The sequence below is a fragment of the Myotis lucifugus genome, unplaced genomic scaffold (genome assembly GCF_000147115.1).
Source record: "Myotis lucifugus unplaced genomic scaffold, Myoluc2.0 scaffold_16, whole genome shotgun sequence".
Lineage (NCBI taxonomy): Eukaryota > Metazoa > Chordata > Mammalia > Chiroptera > Vespertilionidae > Myotis > Myotis lucifugus.
The window spans coordinates 1,469,945-1,480,250 of NW_005871064.1; the positions used below are offsets into that span (position 1 = coordinate 1,469,945).

Genomic DNA, 10,306 nt, shown 5'->3' on the forward strand with positions numbered 1-10,306 from the left:
GCACAGGGCGGGGCCAAAGCTTAGGCGCGGGGCGGGGCAACAGCTAGGGCGCGGGGCGGGGCCACAGCTAAAGCACAGGGCGGGCCCACAGCTAGGGCGCGGGGCGGGGCCACAGCTAGGGCGCGGGGCGGGGCCACAGCTAAGGCACAGGGCGGGGCCAAAGCTAGGGCGCGGGGCGGGGCCACAGCTAGGGCGCAGGGCGGGGCCACAGCTAGGGCGCAGGGCGGGGCGTGGTTGGCGGGGGAGAAGGCGGGACTTTGTCGGCTTTGTTGCTAAAGACTACCAGGACCTTTGCTCCTCCCACGCCACGCCGCCACGGGTGATCACAGCCAGTCAACTAAGCCTGGTCGCCATCCAGCCTGGAGCCAAGCACTCCGAGGATCCAACGGCGAGCTAGAACAGTAAGTCTCCAAATTAGAATCATCAGGGGCAGCTTTTGCAAATTCCCATGTCCAAGCTGTCCCCCATGTCAATGAAATCAAGACACTCTGGAAGTGGGGCCAAGCCTTAATATATTTAAAACACCCCAGATAATTCCAGAAAGCAGCCAGGTTTGTGAGCTAAAGACCTGTCTTCGGGGAGTGTACAGCCTCTGTAAGGGCAAATGCAAATTTACAATAAGAAAACGTTTAATTCTCCCTGTTGACAGAAGGGGAAAGCATCTCAGAGCGGGTGTGGCACCTCCACAGTCAGGAAACATCCAGGTTCCTTTCATTTTTTGGCCCCACTGTTCGAAGCATCAATGGATTCTGGCCTTCAGGTTGCCAGTGGTGCAGGCGACCCTGCGGTTCCTTCCTCGGGTGTTTGTACCGGGCAGCAGAAAAGAGGAAGAGGCCAGGGTAACAAGCTCACTTACCAGCTGAGCCGGGACCTTTAAAGCGTTTTCCTGGAAGCCACACCCGTTGGCTTCTATCTGCTTTTCACCGGTCACTCACATCTACAAAAGAGACTGAAAAAGTCATTTAAAAAAATTAATTTGGACAGTTAACGGCATCCTCAACAATATAGGGGTTCCGTTTGTAAGGGGAAATGAGAGTAGATTCGGGGTAGGAAATAGCAGCCTTGGCCATTTCTACTTATTACTTTTTTTTTAATGCTCACCCAAGTATATTTTTTTCCATTGATTTCTAGAGAGTGAAAGGGAAGGGGGGGGAGAGAGAGAAGCATTGATTTGAGAGAGACACATCAATTGGTTGCTTCCTGCATGCACTCCTGTTGAACCTGCAACCCAGGTACATGCTCTTGATAGGGAATCGCACCCGTGACCCTGCAGTGCTCCGGCTGGTGCTCTAACCATTGGATCACGGACCAAGGCTCTACTTTCTATTTTTTAAAAATCTTTTGTTCTAAAAATCAAACTGTAGAAAGAGTATAATGAACCGTCCATGCCTAACCCATCACCCGGTTTCAGCGATTTAATTATTGCAAATCTTGCTTCATCTATACTTTCTTTTCTCCCATTCCTTGCCTACTGGAATATTTTGAAGCAAATCTCAAGCACTGTATCTTTTTATCCAAAAATGTTTCCATAATTATCTCCTAAAATAGACACTTTAAAATTACCATATTAGTATTTTTACAGGTAAATATTTTAGCAGTTATTCCTGAATAACAAATATCCAGTCAATGTCCAATTTCCCATGATTGTATTAAAAGTGTTTCTTTTTAAAACTGTTGGGTTTTTTGAATTAGAATCCAAACAAGATTTAAACTTTGTTATTTGGTTGATACATTTTTTAAATCTCTTACTCTCCTCACACGTACTTATTTAAAACTAAATTCCTTTCACAGGAACAAAGCCTTTTATTGTAGGACTTAATATAAAGGCTTAACATGTCAATATTCTAGGAAAAATAATATAGTAATAGAAATTCACTGTGTGGTATCAAGGACCAACACTATAAGATTATTTCCCATAAGAAAATAAACAGGAAGAAGAAAGTATCAAGGCACTAAGTACAATGTCACCCTAATAAACTCAATAAAAAATATGTGAGGCAAAAACTGATACAAATGAAAGAAAAATAGACAAGTCCAATATAACAGTTTGAGATTATAACCAAACCAAAGATGTACCTAGAACACTGTATATTAGTTGTCTTCTTCAAACTTGATAAAACAGATATTTACTTTATGGACATGCTGGTTGGAAGGCTCCCTTGCCACCTGGGCACTAGATGGCAGGGCAGCGCCGCTCTTGAGAGCACCAGCAAAACACTGCAAACTCAGGGATACGTGGCCAAGGTAGGAAGGAGGTCCACCTGCTCTAACGGTTGTCAAGCAAAATTTCACTATCTTCTTTGTTAGCACCTGCTTTTTATTATTACTAAAGGAGAACATACTTTTAATTGAAACTTTGAACAACACAGAAAAGTCATAAAGAATAAAATGGAAATTCTCATTATCCCACCTGTCTATAAATAAACACAGGGTCCAGGTCCTAAAAATGGTACTCCCATTTGACCCAGTAATCCCACTTCTAGGACTATATTTCAAGAAACCAGAAACACCAGTCAGAAAGGATATATGCACCCCTATGTTCATAGCAGCACAATTTACAATAGCTAAGATTTGGAAACAGCCTAAGTTTAAAAAAATAAACCGTCCAGCTCTGACCAGCCAATTGATAAGTAATTTAATACAATTAAACATCTCTGACTTTAATCCATTTGCTTCTAGCACTGTTTCCAGTGAACATTTTTCGGGTGTCTGCTTTTGGTTCTCAGTAAAGCCTCTTGGTGAATTTCCTAGCAACACTGCCTGCAGCTGGGTGAATATGTCCCTCGGTGGGATCAGGATGGTGCAGTACAGTATCCACTGCATCTGTACCTTTCATCCACAAACTACTTATCCTCCAAAATTTAGCTCAGTGATTCCCTCTGCAGGCAACTTCCCTTGATCCCTTTTGACTGGGTCAGATTTGTGTGAAATTTGTATTCCTCTGTCATTTAACGGTACTTTTTTAAATTACTGAAATTGTTTGATTTTATGTCATGGCTCCAACTACATCGTGAGTTTCCCATGGGAAAGGAGGTGGTATTCACCAAAATCAATTTTCTGAGTCTCCACCTTTCTGTCCAAACCCGAGAGTAGCGAGCAATGGAGACTGGGGGCGTGACCAAAAGTTAGGTGAGGACTGCGCAGACTCAGCAATTCAACCCCAATCGGCGTCCTCGGTTCCCATGGTGACAAAGGCCACTTCCTGTTCTTTTACCTGAAGGTATCCTGGCCGTTAGAGAGGGGGCGGGAGCGGTGGGAGGGATGTAAGGCTGGCCGTTTGAGACTGTGTAGCAGCAGGAGGTGAATGTGCAAGACGCCGCGATTTCTCCAGATGTCCCCGCCCCCAGGCCCAGCCCAACTGAGCCACAGTCAAGGCTCCAGTTAAGAGCGGAGTGTGCTCTGGTACGTCCGTAAGTAGGTTTGACAGATGACTTCACCACCTACCCTACCTCTGAGAAATAGCGTCCATGAGTTGGCTTTAATGTATAAATTATGTCTCTGGAAAATCAGAATTGGGGTCTTGAAGACACCATGAGGGCCATAGGGTGTGCATGTCCCAGAGAGACACAAGGCTGGGAAGCCGGAGATCTGGGCTCTGAGCTGGCCATTAACCTGAATGAGAGGCGGAACTAGCACTGCATCTCTGGGAGCGCAGTCTGGACTGTGAAGGAGCAGTGGGTGACACGCCCATGTCTCCCAGCCTTTTCCCAGGCTTCCATGACTGCTTCATGTGATCAGCTCAAACCTGAGAGCTGCTTGGCTGAACTGGCACTGAAGACCTGGAAATCGGAGGAAGGATGGCTGACTGGAAAGACTGTTGTTATGAAGGAGACCGAGGGAATGCTGCTTGCCATAGAATATTGACAGGTTCTACATAGCAGCATTCCCTATATTCCTTCCCAGGACAAGTAGAAGAGACCATGTTTCCATGTCCTCCCACCAGGGGCCACCTACATTGTCTCCACTGCCAGACTGAGTGATGTATCTAAACCCAATTAGGAAAGTGCCTGTTGGATCTCAGCATGTGGTCAGAAATATGCACACCAGTGGCTGTTTTGCTCCACAATTGGGTAAAGCTTTTTATATCTGCAATTCCTAATTGTGTTGTTTTACACAAACCATGCAAGTTTTAACATGCCACTGATAAATAGTACAATCAATGACATGGTCCAACAAAGGGTCCTAAACACCCTAAAAAAGGGAGTCTGGCATGGCTCAGTGGTTGAGCATCGACCTATGAACCAGGAGGTCATGGTTTGATTCCCAGTCAGGGCACATGCCCTGGTTGTGGACTCAATCCCCAGGAAGGGGTGTGCAGGAGACAGCGATCAATGTTCTCTCTCATCATTGATATTTCTATCTCTCTCTTTCTCCCTTCCTCTCTGAAATCAATAAAAATATATTTTAAAAAAGAAGGGTCTGGCGCAAAGATTCTTCCTGAGATTGAGGAAGCTGCTTGTACAGTGCTGTCTGGGTAGCTTAGGTGGTTGGAGCATCATCTTGATATGCCAAGGTTGCAGGTTCAATCCCTAGTCAGGGTACATATCAGAAATAACCAATGAATGCATATATAAGTGGAACAACAAATCGATGTTTCTTTCTCTCCCTCTCTCTCTTGAATCAATTTTTAAAAATCAGTTACCTTGCCCTGACCGGTTTGGCTCAGTGGATAGAGGGTCGGCCTGCGGACTGAAGGGTCCCAGGTTCGATTCCGGTCAAGGGCATGTACCTTGGTTGCGGGCACATCCCTAATAGAGGGTGTGCAGGAGGCAGCTGATCGATGTTTCTCTCTCATCAATGTTTCTAACTCTCTATCCCTCTCCCTTCCTCTCTGTAAAAAATCAATCAAGTATATTAAAAAAAAATCAGTTACCTTATTAAGGAAGAGTGGTAAGTGATCTTGAAATACTGTAGTGGTAAAAAAAAATCAGGGACTTCCCTCTTCTCACATTTTTGTTAAAGGAAAACATTCAAATGAAAATAATAACCCTTATATTTGCCATGTTCTCTGGAGCATTATAAATGCTTTCTCAAAAAATCCTTTATTTAAGAGCTAGGTGACACCTATTCCTGATGGGCCACAGACTCCAGCCTGCCAATGAGGCAGATTTCCTCAACCTCTTGCTCCCTGTTGTGTCACCATCCACTGATGCCCTTCGTGAGGTCAACCCCTTCCCATCTGGGGACACTTCTCCTTCCACCTGTCCCTGGTCCTGAGCCAGCTGTGTGATCGGCCTCTTCCCACCTGGGAGCAGAGGGGTGAGTCCTTGAGGGGGATGTCAGTGGTTTGGTTCTAGGCTCCTTATGCCACTATCTTACGACTTTTTAAAATAAGATTTGCCAAGGGGAGCACAGGGTGCTGGGTGGTGAGCCACCCTCCTATCCCCCACAAGAAAAACTGGATTCCAGAAGTTTATTACTTACAGGGCCTGGAGGAAGTACACTGTATTCCTCCAGGGGCCACAGCGGGAGGTCCAGGAAGAGTGCCGAGAGGCAGGACCTGGGCTACCTGTCTTTATTAGGGACCCTGAGTGGAGTGCTTTGGGGTTACCTGGCGAGGGCTGGGTTGGTCAATTCAAAAGAGCGGGGTTTTGGTAAGCCCCACTGAGGTCTTATCTAAGGGGTGCATAAGGCATACAGGCGCTGGGAGGCAGGGGAGAGTGTGATTACCAGGGCTGTTGGTGAAGTCATGTCAGGAATTTACATTTGCTTGTGACTGTGGCTGCTATCTTGGGCATACACCTGGATGAAGGGGCCAGTGTCAGTTTTTTTTTTAAATATATTTTATTGATTTTTTTACAGAGAGGAAGGGAGAGGGATAGAGAGTTAGGAACACCGATGAGAGAGGAACATCGATCAGCTGCCTCCTGCACACCTCCTACTGGGGATGTGCCCGCAACAAAGGTACATGCCCTTGACCAGAATCGAACCTGGGACCCTTGAGTCCGCAGGCCGACACTCTATCCACTGAGCCAAACCGGTTAGGGCCAGTGTCAGTTTTAAGGCCCCTACAAGCCACTTGGCCAAAAAAAAAAAGGGATGTGGCGGCAGCAAGACCATGGTGTAGCTTAGCTAAACTCTCCATAGGCTGACCTGGTGTTGTAGTAAAATATAGAAATGTTTAAAAATGTCTAAAATATGTTTAAAAGGTTTTAAAATGTTTGAGTTCACTTTCCTGAAAACTTAAAGTGTGATATTAAGGACACATTCCCCACTGCTCTGAAGCGTGTGTACCTCATAGATAAGGATTTGAACTTCAGTTGCCAACTCAGAGTGACTTGTCAGGATAACCATTTGAGTGAGCGATGTACTCTTCCTAGATAATCACATGTAGGCCCTCGCCCTGTTTGAGATTAACGTGTGCCTACGTAATTCTTTGATAGCCACCTGAACTGCTGCGCAACAGGCTTTAAAAATGGGTCCTGACCAGCCAACGGTGCTCGCCTGTCGAGACAGCCACAAAGGCGCGTCCTTTTCTCAGTCCCGCAAGCGACGCCGTTCCACGCTCCTCTCTCTGCCAGACGACGTAAGAACGACTAGTACCTCTCCATCGAGGCGCAACTGAGCTCTCGGGTGAGGAACGCCGGCACTCTGCATTGGACTGGACCAGCCCAGCTGCCAGACCCCCGAGGACAGCACCACCGGGATCCCCATTAAGCCTGTACCTGCAGCATCAGGAACTTGTGTGAGTAATAAAGTGCTGTGTGATTTGCAACAGCATATGTTTCATGTGGTGTAATTCCTCTGGCAGTTAATTGAATTATTTTGCGTATGCTTAATATTAAAATTAAAGCTTCTGGTCTTTTCTGTCCTAGGCCTGCCCTTGGTCCTGCTTGCGTAGAGCAGCCTCTTTGCTAGCAACTACTTGAATGTCCCACACCTGCACGGTTAGTTTATCTCAAGGGATGCCTTAGAGATAAACACCCCAGATCCTTTCCTGGGATCTACTTGGGACATCTGGGTTTCGCTGTGAAGGGCAGCCGGTGGCCGGCTGCAGATCCCGGCCCAGGAAGGTGCGCAGCCCCCACCGGGACGGGGTTTTCGCTGAGCACCATCCTGGCTATGGACAGCGCCTGCAGGGGTCTCCCTGGGACAGCCAAGTCTCCTGTCGCTGAACCGAGGCACCTCCGGCTCCAGATGAGGGCTGACCGCCCAGGGTCGTGGGATTTCTGTTTGGAAACCCATCCTCCAAGAAGCAGGTTCAGAAGCTGGACACATCTCCATGGGGCCGAGGGACCCCACGCCAGACGCGACTTTTGAGGGGATGCCAAGCCCTTGGAGTGCCCCCGATCTCCGGTTGGAGCTCCTCCTACCAATGCCATAGTGGAGGCACCGGACCTCAGCGGAGGGGACCCGATTGGGGGGGGGGGTAGGGCTACGGCTGCGGTGGGAGGCGGTTGGGGGCTAGGGGCACCGTGGCGCCACCCTGACTCCGGCCATCTCTGGCCTGCTCCAAGGAAGGCAGTCCTGCCTGCCCATCCTTATGTAAGCCGGTACAATAAATAGCGAAATAAGGAAAATCTTCCAGACATGCTAAGAAAGCCCCAATGTGCACCCTAAAACCAAATAAGATCTAACCAGACCTGTATACCTGTTGTAAGATTCAATTAGCTGTATAAAATGGAGTTGTATTTAGACTCGCCTTTTCCAAGAGGAAAAAGATTCTCGACTTGGTTTGCCTTCCAGGCAGAACCTGGAAAATATCCAGCGAGGGTGGCCTGGACGGAAGAGGAGTCTGGCAGACTTCACTTCTCAGTGCCGTCAGGAAGTAGCTGGTTTCAGCATCTTCTGTCCCCATAACGACGATGCCAACTTCCCGCCAGACACCAGGAGGTAAACACACTGCCAAGGACCTTCCTAGCGAGTGGTTGGCCCATGGCAACCACAAGGCTGCACCTTAAAAGCAGTCCTCGCTGGCCGCTGCTGCTATTTGTGGGATAGTGCCTATGCGACAAGGGCTGTGGGTTACCAGAGGCCCCGAAAATGTGAAGACAACTTTCTGGCTTTGTGAGGCAAGAGTTGGTGTACCGCTTCACTCCTTATTTGGCCACCTTGTGACAGTAACAGTTGAGGGGGTGGAAGGAAGAGGCAGGAGAAAGGAGGAGAAAGGGTAACATCCCATGTTTGTGGATTGGAAAACTTAATACTCTTACAATGGCAGTATTCCCCAAAATTGATCTACAGATTCAACACAACTATCAAAGTTTCAACTGAATGCTCTCCAAATTAGACAAGTTTATCATAAAATTTGTATGGAAATTTAAGAAACTGAGAGTAGCCAAAGCAATATTTTAAAAGAATAACACCGCCAAGCCGGCATGGCTCAGTGGTTGAGTGTCGACCTATGAACCAGGAGGTCATGGTTCCATTCCCCATCAGGGCACATGACTGGCTTGTGGGCTTGATCCCCAGTAGTGGGCATGCAAGAAGCAGCTGATCAAGATTCTCTCTCATCATTATGTTTCTATCTCGCTCTCCCTCTCCCTTCCTCTCTGAAATCAATAAAAAAATTTTAAAAGCCCAGCTGGCGTGGCTCTGTGGTTGAGCATCGACCTATGAACCAGGAGGCCATGGCTCCATTCCCCATCAGGGCACATGCCTGGGTTACGGGCTCGATCTCCAGTGTGGGGCAGCCGCTCAATGATTCTCTCTCATCATTGATGTTCCTATCTCTCTCCCTCTTCCTTCCTCTCTGAAATCAATAAAATAAATAAAAATTAAAAAAGAATAACACAGCCTGACTAGTGTGGTTCAATTAGTTGAGGGTCTTCCCATGAACCAGGAGGTCATAGTTTCATTCCCGGTCAGGGCAGAAGCCTGGGTTTCTGACTTGATTCCCAGTAGGGGGCATGCAGGAGGCAGCCAAATGATGTTTCTCTTTGATGTTTCTATTCCTCTCCCTTCCTCTCTATAAAATCAATTAAAATATTTTTTAAAAATAAAGTGAATATATCCTTTAAAAAATCAAAACAAACAAAAAATGGGGTAAAAATAATGGTTGTTAAAACTGCAAGCACATTATCACAAATTTAGGCAGTTGCTCTAAAATACTAATATTGACCATATTGCTCACCACAATACTCACACACACACACACACACCAAATAAAATCAAATCTCACTTAAGAAAATATTTAATGAAGCAATAAAATTTATGAATTTTATTAAATCTCAACTCTTGAAAAGACATCATGTTAATATTATGTCATGCAATGAGACACTATTGCATATCACAGAGCAAGAACTGTCTCGAGGAAAAGTACTCCAATGATAGTTTGTGTTGTGAGCTACTAGTAAACTAGCCACTTTTTTTCATGGAACACCATTTTCATCTTAAAGAACAACTATAACTCCGAATGTGGACATTTACTCTGGGTGTGCAGGAGGCAGCCAACTGATGATGTTTCTCTCTCATTGATGTTTCCATCTCTCTATTCCTCTCCCTTCCTCTCTGTCAAATCAATAAAAACATTTAAAAGCTGAAAAATTAAATTAACGCTGACATATTGTATCTCATTTAACCTCCATAGTTGCCCAGGCTAGAGCATGGCCAAGGGGATGTCTAGCTCTGACCTGTACAGATTTTCTTTATTGTACATCATTTAAATGCAAAAAGTTACTTTTATTGGCGAGATGGCTGGATATGTATGAAATGCTTTCAACAAAGTAGACATCACCAGGAACGAGGCAAATCTACACTGCGATGGTGGTGGTGATGGGGGGGGGGGGGGGGGTTGGCGGAGGACCTGGTGAAGCCGGTGGTCAGGGCAAATCCCAAGTCTGCTTTGGTCCAGCCCCTTCTGTGCAAGGCGCTCTCGTCCTGCAGGGTGAGTCCCCTTGCAAGGCCCGGAGGCTGACCCGGCCTCCCCGTCCTGCAGGGTGAGTCCCCTTGCAAGGCCCGGAGGCTGACCCGGCCGGCCCCGTCCTGCAGGGTGAGTCCCCTTGCAAGGCCCGGAGGCTGACCCGCCGCCCGGCTGACCTGCAAGGAATGGGAGCGGGGCAGGGCGCAGCCGCTTCCCTCGGAGCCCGAAGCCGTGAACACGTGCGGAAGCCAAGTCGGCGTCAGAGAAAGACAATATCCCACGATCGCCCTCAGACGTGGACTCTGAGGAACAAAATCAGCTGCTGAACAGAACAGACCCAGAGGCGCAGAAGCGGGCACAGCCTGCAGGCGGGGAGGGGAGTCATCAGTCAGAGACCTCGTAGGCACACACGCGTCGCCCACGGACACAGACAACCGCGGGGCGGCCGGGCCGGAAGGGTCGATGCACATCCTTTCACCAATAAAGATGAAAAGCCGGCGGAGG

The 10,306-nt window shown here is 47.4% G+C and overlaps 2 long non-coding RNA genes across 2 annotated transcripts; one reads left to right on the forward strand and one right to left on the reverse strand.

Annotated features, from left to right (window-relative positions):
* Nucleotides 1–289: 289 nt before the first annotated feature.
* On the reverse strand, nt 290–10,299 carry LOC111825181. Its single transcript, XR_002828310.1, has 3 exons — nt 9,979–10,299; nt 857–949; nt 290–393 (listed from the first exon to the last, which is right to left on the reverse strand). It is a non-coding gene; the product is annotated as an uncharacterized LOC111825181 (long non-coding RNA).
* Nucleotides 317–6,526, forward strand: LOC106696432. Its single transcript, XR_002828312.1, has 2 exons — nt 317–401; nt 6,384–6,526. It is a non-coding gene; the product is annotated as an uncharacterized LOC106696432 (long non-coding RNA).
* Nucleotides 10,300–10,306: the final 7 nt, after the last annotated feature.